Below are 18,753 nucleotides of genomic sequence, written 5' to 3'. Positions count from 1 at the left end.
CAGCCAATCATACAGAAGGGCATTCATGCAGTCAATCAGCCAATCAGGCATACAGTGCATTCGGGCCATACTCCTCCCTCTCAGACACTCACAACAAGAAATGTGTATTGGGACAAGTACCCAGCCATTCAACACTACACATTGCATTCATACCAGTTTTGGGCAGGGCTGTCTCAGTCATTGTGTCAAACACCAGAAACCAGACATCCACAACAAGAAGTGCTTATTGGTCAGACACTCCATTCACCCAGGTCCCACCCACAGGGTGTACCCACAACATAAAGTCACTGGGAAGGCTCCAGCCAGTCTGGCCTGGACTTCACAACAACACCATATATGGCACTTCCACCCAACAGCCGGTCGGGGGGAAGGGACAGAGTCAGGGCTTCCCAGGACTTTGGGAAAACAAGGTAACAGGCAATAGAAAGCAAGAGGCCACAGGGGCCATCTTGTTTCCTATCAGGAATCAACTGATTCCAATGCCAGGGCCTGGGTATCCCAAAATGGAGGACCTGCCAAATTCAGCATGGAGCTGCCACCAGCCCAAACCTTGCTCTGTCGGCCACACACAGGTGTCAAAAAACATACACTAGGGGTACAGGGTTGTACCCCCACCCATGGGTGCCATAAGGGTATCCCATGGGTCTGTACACCAAACCAAAAACAGGAAGAGCTGCACTGCCAGGAGTCCCACATGGACTCCTGGGCAGAAAACAATACAGAACACAAATGAAAAAGGACTACAGGACAAGGTCAGGGATGCCCTGTCCTTTCAATGCATTTCCAGCATCACAAACAGATGAACAAGGGCCTTACATCCTAAGACAGGAAGCAGAACACCACGTTTTATTCAATAAATAACTCATTAGCATTAATTTACATTTTATTAAGGAAATGAAAGAATATGTTACTAAAGAGGTGCACAAATCGAAAACAGCGCAGCCACAGACCTGGGGCTCGTGAGACTCTTATTTGAAACTCTTTTATTGATTCATGAGAACGAGGGATCCCATTTCGACACGTTTCCTAAATGGACATTTAGCAAGAGGTTGAAGGCCACCTGGGTTCACATTACATAACATTTTCGCCAGTGCTTAACGTGGAGCAAATGCTTAGACGGGTTGGGTCTAAATCGTGTTCGTCCAATCATTTGATCTGATTAGCAATAGTGGTGCTGAATGCATGTGTTACATTTTTTTGTTGTTGTACACGGCCAACTTTTGACAATCTGGCCCCACATGTTATGGTTTATCTCCTTCACCTTCACCCCAGGCAAGTGCAGATGTGCTCTTCCACATGGGACAATGAGAACCGCTGCAATTTCGGGTTGACCCTTTCGATTTCTTAAACGTTCACAAAGAACACAGCACTGCCTTTCATTCAATAAGGCGTGTTATATTATTACAACTAAGTTGTATGTCATTCAGGCATCCTGTTTTTGGCCCACGTAGAACACGACTGATTTGCAGAAATATTGATGCTTTTTTATTGTTATGCTACCATCAACTCCGCTATTTTTTAAGCGCACGAATACCAGTTTGTTGTTTGCTATCAATAATGCATGCAGAATGTGCTATCTTGCCTGCATTGTGAACAGCGGAAAAAAAGACATTCTTTCTACCTCTAATTGCGGTCATACACTCTTCACATTTGTTTTGTGGGATGGAGAACTGGTCAACAACTAAAACTGTACTTTTTAATAGAACGGGCTTGTACAGTATACATATATTATGACAAAGCAAATTTGACAATACACATGACACCATTAAAAAAACTTGATAAGCAAAGGGAGTACTCCAGCTTTATTTTCTCCATCATGAATGCAAAGTATCTACCAGGATACAAATGGATTATTATTGTCTTTGGAAAATATAGACTTGAGATATTCAACAAAGTATAAGTTTCATAGATCACCTGCATATTGTCGCTATTTGACAGACATGCAGTGTTTTATTCTTTATGTAAAGAACATTTGACTTTCCAGCATACATTTTCCTTTGTTTGCAGGACACCCAAACAGCCATCCCTGAAATAAAACCGGACAGATTACAATATGGGCTAGTTGGGGACCTCGGCGTTATCGTTTTGAAAGAAATCATACAATTAGTAGCTAATTTTGGGCTTTTTTGTGAAATAACCAGTGTGGAAGTTATCATCCCCGTTGCAGTCATCTGTATGTTGACACTATTATTGTAACCTGTCCAATGACAGCTGCAATGATTGCAAACATTTTAAAAAGTATACCAGGACAGAGCTGCAACCTAGATTCTCCTCTGTTAGCATAGACCATTCTATTATATATAGAACAAACAAACATCCTATAGGACTATAAAAACTGTACTTCAAAATGTCGTGCATTGATAACATTCAAATAGTATGCTGCACAAATGCTTGCTAGAGCCATTTAGGAACGTGTATACAATACATGGGTTCACAGAATAACTGTGAGTCCAAATAACCAAACTAACTCAGGAAGATGGCAAAGTACTGTTTTATTAACAATTACCTAAAACAGGGAGTAACTGTACTTCAAAATGTCGTGCATTGATTACATTCAAATAGTATGCTGCACAAATGCTTGCTAGAGCCATTTAGGAACGTGTATACAATACATGGGTTCACAGAATAACTGTGAGTCCAAATAACCAAACTAACTCCGGAAGATGGCAAAGTACTGTTTTATTAACAATTACCTAAAACAGGGAGTAACAACGAATATCAACGGACGTAAGCTCGATTTCTCTCTATGATCTATTCATAAAAACAAGATTATATACTAAAAATACATCAGAGGTGACCTCTAAATCATGTCAACTTCAAAACCATTAAGTAAATGGTTTCTAATTGGTCTTCAAACTATGAGGTCCTTCATTATATGGACTTCTACAATTGGGTGGCATGCTTGTGCCGTGTCTGTAACATTCGGTTCACTTAGCAGCATGCAAGCCCATACCAAGGTAAATGGAGGTGGGCCTGACCCTACCTCCCCACCCAATTAGCCCTGCATCTCTGATCACCCAAGCCTTCTGCCATGATGATTGTCTTTGAACTTGGCCTTTCAAATTATCCATCTCTGTTAATACATGCGATTTCAGGCACTCACTATCGTCGTTCTAGGAATCCAAGTTTGACTCTATTTTCATCCTTGGCTCACATGACAGGAGACCAGGATTTGGTCCATTTTGCAGCCTTTTAAATGTCTTAATTTAATTAAACTCTGCACTCTTGGTGCTCTTTCTTTGCACCTTAACAAGGGGTGATTCATCCTTTCTACGTTTGCTACTTTCCAGAATAGATAGCTGGCCTTGGCTGCTTCAATCTTGACTTCAGGCTATACTACCTCGCCATGCAACTCCACGATTTCAGCTTATGCTTGCTGCAACCTGATTCTCCCTTTCCTCTTCATTGGTCTTGGCTTACTAAATTCATGATACCTGTGTCAAGCTGCTGCACAGTGGCAGCTTCGCCTGCATTCTATTCACTACACATAGCCAGCTTCTATGATGACTTAATCTACCTTGCATTTCAGCGTCTGTACAATTATTGAACGGTTGATTCTCTGCAACACTTTGTGCACGTGTAATCTTCTTTTCACATTTAAGAGTTCACTTGATTCTTTACTTCATCATTAGTGTCTTTAAGATCCATACATCCTCTTCAACCTATATTCTGACACGTCATTCATACTCTCTTATGATGTCACAGACTTCTTTCTTTGCTCTTTTTCATGTTCCTTCAGATTGTCTAGATTTCGGGAATACATTTGATAGTGGTGTCTCAATGGATATCCTCTTTTAATTGTATGCTGCAATATTGGCACAACTGCACATGTCAAACAAGGCACAATCTCAGGCTTCCGAAATATAGGAGGTAGGGGGGCAGGATTTCCTGGAGAGGCATGCAGCTGCTCCTCTGCAAGTCCATTGAAGGAAGAGTGGTGCACACTGCCCAAACAGAACTGCCCAGTGGAGGTTTGTAATTATTTACTACAGCTGTATTTAAATGTTACATTTACCTATGTAATTTGCCCTTTGGTTGGTTATTTAGTTCCAGATAGTATTTGGTGATTGGCTTACATTTCAGGATACATTTTGCAAAAGCCCATGGCACGTTGATCTGAAACTATCTAAGAGTGGAATAGACGATGCTGGTTCTGCATTACATCTGTAAATTGCTACTGACAGAGTTAGACAATGTGTCCAGATCATATGATGCAAGGACCATGCTAATTGCAAGGAAGGTAGTGTGTATTGCATGAACACTCCAAGTCAATGTTCATGGTGCAACTTATGCAGTGTGTGGTAAGTCACTGGTGACAGTAGCCCATGATTACCAACAGTGTACCATGTGTACATTTATGTAAAGGACTTTGCAACTGCTAATTTGCCACCTGTTCCCACTTCTTATGTGCAAGAACAAATGCAAGCAGCATTTTCTGGCTTGTCTTTGGTGTGCACCCTAATAAGTAACACTGTTGATTTTATATCCTGTATCAGAATATGGAAAGCATAGCAATAGGTCTTCATGGCCTGGTTCCTATGCGTAAAACAAATCATATAACACAATTGTTGGTTGCTCTGTAATGGCAGAGCAAAAATTGATGTTTCTAGAATATTAATACATTTAAATTGAAAATGTAGGATACACTGCTATTTGATTATCAAATATGACTGCCTATTTCAATATTGTTGCATTTAAGTTGTGTCTTCCTATTGTCCAAAAAGTAAACTCCTAATCTTGCTCATGGCAAATATCATGCAGAGGGTCGTAAGGCACCAATAGGTTGACCAATAATTTCAACTGTGAAAGCTTAATGCAAGATAAACATGCGGTTGCTTAACACATGATCCTGGTTGGTATGGTTAGATCGCTAATGTTCTTGGATTAATAGTGACTGATGATATGTAAACTCTGGTCGTAATTGTGTGTGTAACGCACAATTTGCTTCATTATGTCAACAACTCTTAGTGGCCGCATAAACAGCTCTGACCATTTCTTTTTGCCACCCATCCCCACTACTCCTTTCCAGGATATAATCAGAAGAATCTTTTGGTACTCCACTTAAATGGCCACACGCTCTTTAATGGGATCCACCCCCACTTAGTTAAAGCCAAGTCAGCTCTTGTTCCCTTTCAACATCCCATTCCTCTTGATGCTACCTGCATAGCATCCAAATGGTCTATCTTGAATTTTATTTTAAGAACCACTATATATCCTGTTTCATGGAAGACTGTGGGTGTGAACTTACCATATTGAGGAGGCTTCCTGTTTAAGCTTGAGTTATTTTCTCCTCCAATGTGGGAAAGGCAACTGTATGCTGAAATCTTAGGTAGAAATTATGGGCCTCTTTGCGGTGGTGGTGTTAGTACCCATTCATCTGGCCTCCATAGGACTCCATGGGGGATTTCAGCTGTAGTAATTTTGCCAGTGGTCATTCTGCCAATTGTGCTGATTTTTCAGCAGAAAGTGGTAGAATTTCGCTCCACATAATACTGGAGGTAAATCCCCCACTCCAGGCCCAAACTCTTAGTATGGTGAGGGGGAAAAGTGGTGATAAGTCTGTTACCACCACTTTCTTCCTGCACCACCATACACGTAATGAGCCCCAGTCTCTTCCCCTCTGCATGACCCTCCTTGTATCACTTTCAAGACACTGACTATGGAAGACCTCACTTCTACCTTAGCATCCCTCAAGGCCACATCGGATTCATATGAAATCCTCCCTACCACCGTACTCAAGACCCTTCTGAATGTAGCAATCCTCCCTTACCTGACAATCATCAACAGCTCCCTAACTCAAGGCACCTTCACCTCGACCTTCAAGACTGGGCAAATCCTCCTGTTTATTAAGAAACCAACAATGGACCCTGACGATCTCAGCAACTACCGCCCCATTGCCCATATTCACTTCCTAGGTAAGATCCTTGAGAAAGCCGTAGCCACACAACTTCTCCAACACATTGAAGCCAAAAACCTTCTTCAGTCTACCAATCTGGATTCAGACCCAGATGCAGCACAGAAACGTCTACCAACAAAGTGGTCAATGATGCCCTTAAAATCCTTGATGAGGGCCATCCTTGCCTCCTAGTTCTCCACGATCTCTCAGCAGATTTCAACATAGTAGACAACCAGACACTCACCGACAATCTTCATCACCACATGGGGATCAGCAAGATCGTCTCTCAGCTGGTTCAAATACTACCTTGTAAATCATCAATAGTTTGTACAAATGGATTCTTCCAGATCACCAACTCTATCCATCAACTGTGGAGTCCCACACAGATCAATCCTGTATCCTGTGATCTTCAATCATTAAATGGATACATGGAACCACTCAGAACCCTCCTTGCTCCACATAACATCCACATTCACCAATTTGCAGATGACAGGCAGATCTACCTCAAGATATCCTCCATCGAAGACATCCAGAAGCTCAAGGCCTGCCTCACATTAAACCAGTCCTGGATGTCGAGTGCCTACCCACCTGAAGCTCAACCCTCCAAGAATTATTTCCTACTGCTGATTAAAAAAGCTGAACACCCTGACATCCAGACCTGACTCTCTGTAATGAACCTCGAGGGATTCACATCCCAGCACGCCACCTGTGCCAAGTCCCTTGGGTTCAACATCAACAAACACCTCACATTCATACAGCACATAGCAAGGAAGACAGAAATAACCTACTAGCAACGTTCTCTCCTGCAGAAAATCTGATGTCCAAGCCTTGGTTGTCTCCCTCCTGAAGTAAGGAAATGTGCAGACCTAAATTATGACAGTGCAGGAAGGAAAGAACCAAAAAACAGACCTTGTCTGACTATGCTGTAATACTCTGGAATATCCTCCCTATCAACATCAGGTTTGCCCCATCACTTCTACAATTCAGGAAAGGGTTCAATGGCTTCTCCATAACAACTAGGTCCACACATCCTGCACTCCCCATCTGTCCTGAGACTTGGTGATCTGCTCCCCACTGTCTCCTCCTCTGGCTGGTGGTAGATCCTTTGCTGCAAATTTCCCACCCTCATCCTATCCTGTTAACGCCCGCTCATGTTTTTCTCTGCTTCCCTCAGTGTGTTCTTCCCCCAATGATTGTAAAGCATTCTGTTGCTGCCTATGTAAGGTTCATGCTCAATAAATACCCAAACAATAATAATAATAACATAACCCTTCTATGACCACAATTATAGTGTAATTCATTAAAGAACAGCATCCCAATTTACAGGTTGTCTGTTTAATTCTTCAATACCACCATAGTTATCATAGCTCCATAGTGATCCACAATTATGATTCAAATAAAGCTGTTTATTTGACATTTCTGTTTTCAGTATTAAAGACAGTGCTGACCATTTCCCAATTTAAAAATGGATAATCCCCCACATATACACATTCAAACAATTTAAAACAACAGCCGATAGACCAGTATCTGTCCTTTGTACTACCTGTGAAATAATGTTAAGCTTTGTTTGTGTTTTTTAGTGCAATGACCTTTACATTTTCAACAGAATTTTATAGAATGCTACTGTTCATGTGCAAGTGTTCTAAATACTCCTTGCCCTCAACCTCAAACGTGAGCATCCCCCTTTGGTGGCCTCACACCATTATGACACCCCTCTGTCCTGTATTGGACCCTGTCTGTTATGAGATCAGTATGTTGGTTTACATTATAAGCCACATGACACAGCGCACATGGCATCTATAGAGTACCATTCACGAGATCAACTCGAAGAATATAGGGCATTACATTGGATGAATTCCCAGTTAGGGTGCTTTGTCTTATTGGAATATGATTTATGGTTAAGCTTACCTACTCTGTAATTTCTTTTACACCGTACCTTCAGTTTCATATTCACACTTAGAATTAATTTGATCTCGGCATAATTTCTGGGATGTTACCTAATATAAGCAGAACGTTCCATGGATCCCTAACACTGGATATTGAGGGATCTTGAGCAAACGTGTGGGATATTGCTGCATAATTCCAAGCTTAATTTTCTAAGTAGACTGCACTATTCCCTTTTATTACACCTGCTCCTCAATAAGTGTTAATCTAGGTAGAGCACTCTTTTATTATAACCCATTTAAAATAATTTTTCAATTAAACAATACAGCGAATCAAAAGTGCCAAGTTCAATAGAACATCACCAACAATTTTGCTAGCGCACCACATCGTTTATCTCCTCCCTACAGCTTGCCGTCTCCCAATTCCCACCCATTTCCCCCTCTGCCCTGCCCCATGGACCTCCACAATATGCAGTTAAACCTTCCAAATCCCACCTATGTCTAAAGACGATATCTTCTAGGGCTCTGCATTTATCCATCCCTACCTTCCATTTTGCCACTGACGGTACCTCTGCAACTCCCCATTTTGTGGCCAGGTCTCAGGTACAGCACCTGATTTCTTTTCGCCGTTTCTTCCACCTCATTTACCTCTCACACAATCCAGTTTCGGTTGTATTACTTTTGCAAGTCAGCAGGTCAATCCCAGATGTACTTGTCCAGGGTCAGTCGGGTTGCTGTAACAAGAAATGGGCTAACAAGACATGATGCTTCAATGGTCCGCATGAGCACATCTCAAGCACATCCTTCAACCACTTACTGGTTTATTTCAGAACGTATCTCTAAAACAATGTAAAATGTGTGTATGTTTATAATCTCAGTATTAAGCGTTTGCCCTTTTCTGATCAATGCTATGCTTTGATTTTTCTAAACTGACTATTCAGGAATCCAAACTCCATCCAAACCCATCATTCCCTTACTTACTTGTGCAACTCTTTCATGAGTCTCTAACCCTGCTCCCCCTTTACTTGTCATCTGTTCTGTTTTCGGTGTCTATTCTCTCAAAGACTAAGTTCGGGATACCTCTGATGGAGGCATAAATTCTATTCTTCGACAAGCCTTAGTGCTCTTACATCACTATGGAGGTGAATGTCAGAATCAAATAATCATAACATAACAGAGATGAGGAGACTAGTGATACTGTCTTAATTTGCTTATGGACTAGAAAGAAGGGAACTTATAGGATTTGAAAGAAGAAAAAAACAGTGTGTGGGCTTTATCACACTCTGAAGAAAATACAGAGGGCTAGATGGTGAGGACAAGATGATGGCGGATGTAGTTGGAAGAAGCCAAGTGCAGCAAGTGAAGGTCATGGAGTAGACATCAAAGAGTCTAACATGACATAAATCAAATGTTAATAAATCTATGCAGGAAAAAGTAAATGTAGCTAGTTCAAATGGCTTCAAATGAATTGACTTTGAATATGTCTATCAATGGCAAAGGGCTAAATTCACAGAAGTGTTTTATGATGGCAAAACCCCATTGGAAAACGCTCTGTGAAAAAGGGCCAAAGCATTTTTTATCACCCACAGTACCTTTCACCAAAATAGCCCCATGTTTATCTGCAAGAAATCATTAACATCATATGCAAACTCTTGCAGTGAAATCCACTAATACCAAGTGTATGTAAGATTATCATTAACAAGGGGAACAGGCTAGCAGATATTACTCTTATTCCAGCCATGACAACTGTTGAATAAACTCCTTCCCTAAAAAACAGTTCGAAGAAGTTCCTAGTTAATTGAAAAAAGGCATTGCAGATTACTCAACATCTAAACAACTCAGTGGACAATGCATAACCAGGACTCATGGGACTTGATTTTAGTAGAGGCGCAGGAATTTTAAATTGTGATAGCAAAGTTGTGCAAAATTCCAAATTTTAATTTTGTACAACAGCAAATGATGACTATGTTTTTGGCATCACAGGCCTGGCACTGGACTGGTTGACCTCCTTCCTCTCCACCCGACCTTCCCAGGTTCAACTTTGCCCTTTTCTCTCCCCTATCACACTTGCCACCTGCAGCATCCATCAAGGCTCTATCCTCTCGCTGTGGCCTTTTAACATCTACTTTGCCCCTTGGCCCACTTGATCTCTTCCTTTTCTCCTCCCTTCCAGTGTTATGCAGATGACACACAGCTCTCGTTCAAGCTTCACTCCTCCTCCTCCTCTTCCTCCTCTCTCATCCCGACTGGATGACTGGTATTCAGTCATGGTGTGTTGGCAATGATCTCTGCCTTAAGGCCAGTCAAATTGAGATCCTTCTCATTGGGATCCCAGCTCCCACCTTCACTTCCTCCTTATGGCTACCCTCTATGGGTCCCCACAACACATTCTCATGTGAGGCAAAAATCCTTGGTGTCATCTTTGACTCCTCTCTCTCCTTCTCTCCCCACATCGCTGACCTTGCCAGAGGCACAGAGCCACTATCAGCTGCACCTCCTCAGAGGCATTCTCCCGTTCTCACTTTCCCCTAGAAACTCAATGTCTCCAGAACTCTGATCATCTTTAGGCTTGACTACTGCAGCAGCCTCTCCATCAAACTTCCTTCATCCTCCCTTCGCCCCTTCAACTAATCCAGAATAGGACTGCAAGACTCATCCTTGGTGTCAGGCCCAGGGACTTCATCTCTCCAGCCCTAATTTCTCTCCACTGGCTCCCGGTTGTTACTAGGATCAATTTCAAGACCCTCTGCATCAAGGCTTGCTGGGGCCTGGCACCCCATTACATCCAACTCTCTCTCCCTAAATACCTCCCTTCGGTCTGCTAGCTCCAACTCTCTTCAAACCAGATGCTTCTCTAAGCAAAGAGTGGGGGGTAGATCGCTCTGCTCCTCAGGAGCCTCCCTCTTGAATGCCCTACCTGCCCCTCTCAGTCTGAAGCTGTATCTCCTTAAGTCCCGGAAGCACCTCACGGCTTTCCTTTTCTCCTCCTTCACTCTCCACCTCCCATGCTAACACCTTCATTCTGCCTCTGTGACCGGCTGCCTGGCTCCCTCTGAGTATTACAGGGCTCCAACCCCTTCAACCTCCCGCTCCTAGTCCACCCTCGCCTTCCCCACACTTATCATATTGACCCTCACCTCTGCAATCCCTGCCACTTGCCCCCTGGCCTCCCCTTAGCACTTGTATCTCCCCTCTCCCCCTTCCCACCTTAGCACTGTGCGTTTTGCACCGTCCAGCACTTCTCCCACCCACCCAGTCCCTCCCACTTCTTGTCCTGCACAATACTGAATGTCACAAGGCCTAGTAGGACTGTTATTGTATCTTTCTCCCTTGCCCCCCCCCCATTTTCTGTCTTGTGGCACCTTGAAACAACATTTGTTGTATAGAAAACTTACAAATAACCAATAACATAAATGCAGAAAATAAAATAAAAAACCATTCGCCACTTTTTCAAGGTTTTTTTATTAGCAAAACAAGTGGAACACTCCAGTTGAATGTTCTCACTTAGTTTGCTGAAGAAAAACGGACTGCCTCTTACAGAGAGGAACAATTCGGAGGAAAGAAAGGCATAGAGGAAAAGTGTTCATGAACTGTGCGTCGAGCACAGTAGGGAGAAAAGTGTCATAAAGCACAACTTAGCCTAGCTTGTCTGTTGTCATGCTCTCTGTTTTCCTTTCATTAATAATTGCACCACTTAAAAGGGATGCTTTGAAAGGTCTTCAGACAGCTCCTCCTCCTAACAAATTGCTCTAAGACCCCTAGCATTCCTTGACTTTCGGTCGCAAACTTGAAGCGCCATTTTCTCATGAATCTCCTTTATTGCCAGGGATATTTATTACACCGTGGCAGCTCATTCTAGGCCTCACCGTCACATAACTCAGAAAAAACCTACACAAGAGTCCAGAAAAACATGCTGTATTTCCTCTTCTCTGATATGGTCTTGACAAATTCGCTTCCCAGGTATCCAATGTCCTGTTTATTACTCTCTCTTGTACTTTAATAGCTGATTATTGCAGTATGGGTATTACAGTTTCCATGCATAGTTGCAACGAGAAGTCTCTGATTTTTAAAGCAGTAGGGTCTTCCGGCACAGCAGGTGGCACGCCCTCTCACTTTCTAAATTCGATGCGAATGCCAAACCCACACATGGCCCGTTCCTAATTGAAACCACCCAGCGCAGTTTTGGGGCGAGGCTCTTTGCTGAGTAACTGTTGAACCACAGGTGATGACATTCACAACTGCGTCTTGGCCTTTTCATCTGCGAAAAATGGGCTTTCTCTGCAAATACGCTGTTTCCCATTCCCCGGTGTAAATCACGCTAGGGTCGGCTTTCTCTCTCACCTCTCAATGGCAGCACCCCTCGGGCCGGGTTCCTCACCACTCTTGGTATCGTGGTGCATAGTAAAAAAAAAAAAAGAATCAGAAAACAATGCAAAGATAAATAATTCCCGCCCTTCCGTCAAGATTGATTCAGCTGCGTGCTATGTGTTCACGTGGTGAACGCTGCGAGGGCCAGTGGCCTGTAGCATGTGCGGCATTCCAAGAGGGCACGTGACTTGTGGACAGCAGCTAAACTGTGTCAACTGAACATCCAAATACGTGTCCCAATCCACGAAGCCATTTTAAGAGAGCAGACTGCACTCACGAGCAGGGGAGTTGCTAGGTCTGGAAAAGACCCGGGGCTAAGCTGATGTAAGAACTGTTGGGACTGGGGGCTAGCTAGTCTTTTGGCTGTAGCTCCTTAGATTCTATCCGGGGCTACAACCAAAAGACCAGGGGCTACAGCCCCCTTAGCCCCCCCCTAGCAACGCCCCTGCTCACGAGAAAGGACAATTTGCGAACTGGGGTAAATTGTTCCTGGTTAATACAACGGTAGACGAACCATATGTGTTTGCACTAGTGTGTACACATGGCGCCAAGTGTGTGCAAACGGTGCCCTCAAATATTTGCAGCTTATTGGCCGCAAGGGGAAGGGCCCTCCAAATACCCCGAATTTGGATTTATACATTGAAGTGCCCTGAAGAATGTGAAAAGGCATGCGGAGCAAATATGGGGCAAACCTGCAAACTCACTGGAAATATTGTGGCCACAAAAAACTAGGCAAATCAATTCTATTTTCCAACATGGTCTTAATCAGGACTGTTGCAAATCTGTAATGACTAACTCCCTTTTTTAATATAATTTTGCTCTGGAAGATTCTGGGCCTGATTCACAGAACGTTTTCCTATGGGATTGCTCCATTATAAAACACATCTTTGAATCAGGCCCTTTATCATTCGTTTTGGATCTGTATTCTATTTCTGTTAAAATGTGCAATCTCTTTGTTAACACAGTGTGCATAACATTTTTGTTACCTTATGTAATGTACAGAACATCCTATTTTAAGTCAATCCTGAACTTTGGGGATCTAGCAAGAACTAGGTAAATTGAAAATCATATTTTTTTAAAAGAATTTTCCCATTAAGATTCACCATTTTGTACAAAATTAAAAATGTGGAATTTCGCACAACTTTGCTATCACAATTTAAAATTCCTGCGCCTCTACTAAAATCCAATCCCATGAGTCCTGGATATGCAGTGTCCACTGAGTTGTTTAGCTGTTGAGTAATCTGCAATGCCTTTTTTCAATTAACTAGGAACTACTTCCAACTGTTTTTTAGGGAAGGAGTTTATTCAACAGTTGTCATGGCTGGAATAAGAGTAATCTCTGCCAGCCTTGAATGCCTGCTCTCCCAATCCTTCCTCATTTAAGCTGCACATGAATGCAGTACATGTTTTTGAGCGACTAGCTTCTTATATTTCTGAGAAACTTGCAGACAGACTAGGCTTGGCTAATCAGAATTCCAGACAGTAGATGTAAACATGTCTTCATATCTTAATGTCATCTAATTTTTGGGAAACATTATAATTTTGTTATATCTTCTCGAAAGGTCTCATCCTCATTGTGATAGCTTAATATCATCACAATTGATTCAAATGTTCATATTCTTATATCGTCACAGACGATTATATACTCTACACGTGTTTTGCCATAATGAGATGATTGGTATGCAGTGTTAATAACGAAAAATAAATAACAACAAACTTTTTCAGTGACACCCGAATAACGACAAAAAAGTTGAATTTTTTAGGAAAAGTAATATGGGGTGGGGTAAGAGATTAAAAGGGGTGGAGGCAGTTGGGGGCGTAAAAAATCTGTAGAGACAGGGGGTTGGTAGGGGGGGACTAGTATCACTGAAAAAGAATGTTGTGACTTTTGTTGTCGTTATAAACACATGGATCCGAGATGAATATGATCAGCTCAAAAATGGATGAAAGCAAGTTATGATGATACACGGATGGGATCTTATCAAGATTGATACTGTAATTTACAAATAAGATGTGAGAAACTGGGAAGCTGTAATAGACATTGAAACTTTATATCCACAGCGGTGACCTGTGCATGTGAAGGGGGCTGTGTGCAAAGCTGAATTTCTGTAAAGTGAAGGATGGACGGCCCGTTTATTTCTCCTGCAATTACAGTGTTGATTAACATTTAATGCAAGAGGCATGCTGTGTTTAAAAACTGCATTTGAACTGCACGGCTAAAAAGTCAATTAAATATTCTTCCAATATCCTAAATAGCGATGGGCGAACCAGCTGGAAAAAGATTCAAGCATATCTAAATAGAAAGGATTCAACTCGATTCCGGCCGAAAGATTCAAACCATTTGGTGTAGAGGCTCGAAATGGCTCAACACATGTTAACCAAAACTTGAGCGCTAGTATAGATGTGGGGATTTGATCATTCAACTTGGCTCAAATACAGCTCTTTGGTTATACTGAATTCTAGCTTACTGAATCAGTATCCTAATATTCAGTGTTACTGGTCATTAAGGAAACGATATAAAAGGGAACACAAGTGAAACGTGTAGAGAATGCACTTTGTTCATTCACGTTCATTTTAGAAATGCACAGATCAACTTATTCACAAGGATGACCCACGCATTTCAGGTCGGCTGTGCAGGGTCCCAGCACTCACGTGGAGGTTAGGAATGCATTTCTCAAGGATGGGCCCTAAAAGGGCTTGTCGATCGTAAAATGTAAAAACAAAAAGCATTTCTATTCGTTTGAGGAAAAGAAAGGCAAGTTGGAGTGCAGCTTTTAATGTCACTGCTGTTCCATAAAAAAAGAAAGGAAAATGAAGGCGAGGCTTGCACATAGCCCTGTCGTGCATCACACAGACCCTTGCAACAATTCATAAATAGGTGAAGGGGAATGTGGCGATTGTCTGGGCATTTCAAAGAGCATGCATTTTCCCGATTTGGGATGCACAGAAACACACCCATACGAGTGCCAATGAGCAGAATGGGAGAAAAACGATATCTGCGTACACAGGTGTAATGTTAGCGGCGGGACAGGGGTGTTTGTCCCCACCAACTTTCATGCCACATCATTTTGTCCCCATTCATTTGTCTGGGGCCCCTTTCCTCCAGACGTCATGTCCCCCCAACATTTTCAGCAAAGTTACTCCACTGCGTACATGTGTGATGTATTTGGGAATAGGGTGCAATAATATTGGTTCAAGTTATGACATCTGCAAAAAAAATCCTCTTTTCCACAAAGGTGATATAAATAAATGTCAGATGGCAATTGATGAAAGGTGCTCAGATCTGTAGCTTCTTCTTCTTCATTCCTTGGAACTCCATCACTAGCCTTCTAATTTTTACTATTAAAGTAAAGAAAGAGGTCATGTGCTTTAGGATTCAAATCATTGATAGGTTTATGAACACAACCTTTAAAAGAAACAACAAGTTCCAATGTCTATTACAGCTTTATATACATATGTTTCTCAGATGATCATATTTTCATCTTTGTATCATAAATGTATGTCTTCGTATCTTAATGTCATCTAATTATTGTGAAACATGATTGTGTTCTTATATGTTCTCAAATGGTCTCATGCTCATGTCCTGACAGCTTAATATCATCACAATTGATGCCAATGTTCATAAACGTATATCTTCACAGACGCTTGTATCCTCTAAACGTGTTTTGCCATAATGAGAGGAATATGATCAGCTTAAGAATTGATGAAACTAAGTTATGATGATACAAGGATGTGATGTTATGAGGATTGATACTGGAATTTACAATAAAGATCTAGGGGAAACTGGGTAGCTGTAATAGATATTGGAACTTGTTATCCACAAAGTTGACCTGTGCATGTCAGATGGGCTGTGGCGCAGCACAAATGATCTGCTGGCCAGAACCCTTGCGTACATTAATGTTGGGAGTATGTTCATGACACCGCTGTATGACAGTCTACCAGCACCCACTTGGTAGCTGGCAGAGCATTTCACAGGCTCGAACCGGCATTCAAGTCAAGCATTTCACCCCACCTTAATCCTAAATTCAGGCCTGCAAAGGTACATTCTATTCCGTTGGACAGAATTAAGCATTGCATGTTTTGTCTCATAAGTGTTACGCTAGTGACACACGCTATGGCAAAAGGGTTGTCATGAGAGTATATTTAGAGAGGAATGATGGAACAAGCTGATGGATTTATGATCTTTAAAATGTTCAGATGGTAATCTTGAATGGTTTTGCTCCTTATTGGGTTTCAGGGATGTTAATTCACCAAAATGCCAGGAGTAGGAGAAGTGACCTCACACACTTGATGACATCACAAGAAGTGCTGTCATATGATGTTTTGCCCTGATGATATCATGGGGAAGGACACCATACAACCTTTGGTATTGATTACATGACCGGAAGGGCTAGCACAGATGAAGTAGAAACATGTAATGATTGGTAAAATAACAAATAGTTTCTTCAAGACATGTTTGCCTGCTTCAGTTCCCAACCATAATACAATTTAGAGATGCTTTGACATGCCATTGGTGGCTATACCCAGAAAAAGACACGTAGCCCATGGGGAAAACCACTGTATGACTGGTGTAGTGACTTTATGTTAAATAGTCCCTCGTTCCCCAGAGATATCATAATATGACTAAATGTGCCAAGTGGTGCCACCTACATGCAGAGGCTGATATGTACGCTATAGTCTCAAAAACCGGGCAGAGTCCAAAAGGTATATCATACATGTCTAGTTTCTGGCATCAAATGACAAGCCAGCCTCAAATGTCCTCGTAAAGCACTTCATTCTCAGTCAGTTTCCCCCATTCAAGCCCACATTGAAGTTAGAGCTACCACTTGCACTCCTCAGACATCAATATTCCGTCATCACAGGTGACCCACAGTCTCAAATATCCCAGCAATGTCTTCCAAGACTGGTGAATGCTTCATATGCATGTTTTATCCGTCATATATAATGTCATATATAATGCAGCTTCAAACGTCCCAGAAATGCAGTTACTGTCTCATGTGTACGGTGTAGTCACAATAGATGATGTGCAGTATACCATGTGCAGTGCGTTTTGTTGTGATGCTTCAAATAACCCACGCATTACAGTCAATGCCTGAAATGCTTGATATTGTCATCATACATAATGTGCTTCCTCACATATTCAGCTGTGTCTATAATATACCAAATGCCCTAGAAATGCCACTTATTTACTCATACTCATGATATCATCATTGAGGGGAGGGTGATGGCTTTGGTATCTCAGGAGCCAAGGAATAAACAAAAGAGCAGGCCATTGCTTCTGGCATTTTGTCAAGGAAACGTGTCACTGATTGCTTATAGTTCCTAGAGTTGAATGCAATGTGTCCCGTTTAGGTGGTTTACGGATTAGTGACATCAGGTGAGGCATACGTATTGGCCTTGAAGTGTGGATAGACATGGGGTGAACTATGAGGAAGGAAATTGTCTATTTACTTTAAAAAAATTATCTTTGATTACAGAGAAAAATCTCAGATCAAATACCACCTACCGCAACAATCCCACCTGACATTCTGGCACAAGTAACAGGCAATTTTCATTATGAAATGCTGTTTTATTTAAAACACTAAGTCAAGGACATGCAGATGAATGCCTAATTTCCAATACAGGGACATACACCTTTGAAACACCAGAAAAGAACTCTAGAAACAATACAACTACAATGGGCCTCATTACGACCCAGGCGGTAAAAGGTTAACGGCGCCGTAAAAAGGTGTGGGCGCCGTTAAACCCTTACCACCTAATTGTGAGGTCCCTTTGCGAGATGCAACCTTAACGGCTGGTTTTACCAGCCGTTAAAGAAGGAACCCGCAAAGGGACTTTCGAGGTAATTACGGTACCGCAATTTGCGGTACCGCAATTACCGCCTTCCCTATTCCCATTTAGCACTATGGGGGGGCAAACATGGGAATGGGGAAGGGCCATTGGTGAATGGGGAATAACCGCCCGCCAACCTTGGAATGGCGTGGTAATTCCGCCATTCACCATGGCGGAGTTGCTAAAATACCAGCGTCAACCATGGCGCTCATGTAAGACTGTTCTGCACGGTAGCATGTAATGAAATACATGTAAGGAATGTATCATCACTTTTATAATTGGTTAATTGATTACCGTGTCATATCCAGATCTAATACTGCCTACTGCAACATTCCCTCCTGACAGTCTGACACAAGAAAATGGCTGTTTACAATCTAATATGCTCTTTTATTTATAACAATAAATCAAGGAAATACAAGTAGTACCGACATTTCCAATGATAGGGATGTCACTTTTAAAACACTAAAAATAGCTTTTGTCTATAATGATTATGAATGCAATGTGACCTGCCTACTATTGTCTCAGTAAGAATTTCATGTAACATAACTTATCCAGTCTACTTTACATTTTTGTACAGACATCCATATGTAGAAAACCAAAGATGAATGCCTAGTCTAGACAATGGGCCTCAATAAGAGTCCGCCGGTAAGCGTGCTGGAAAAACCGGCAGGCAGCCACTGGACCTGTAAACAGTTACCGCCTCTGGACCACCCGGTAACACCAGGGTATTACAACCCTGGGTGCCTGTAATTCCGGAGGCGGTAACTGTGTTGT

The sequence above is a fragment of the Ambystoma mexicanum genome, chromosome 6q (assembly GCF_040938575.1).
Source record: "Ambystoma mexicanum isolate Mex_15411 chromosome 6q, UKY_AmexF1_1, whole genome shotgun sequence".
Classification (NCBI taxonomy): domain Eukaryota; kingdom Metazoa; phylum Chordata; class Amphibia; order Caudata; family Ambystomatidae; genus Ambystoma; species Ambystoma mexicanum.
This window is presented reverse-complemented; position numbering follows the sequence as displayed.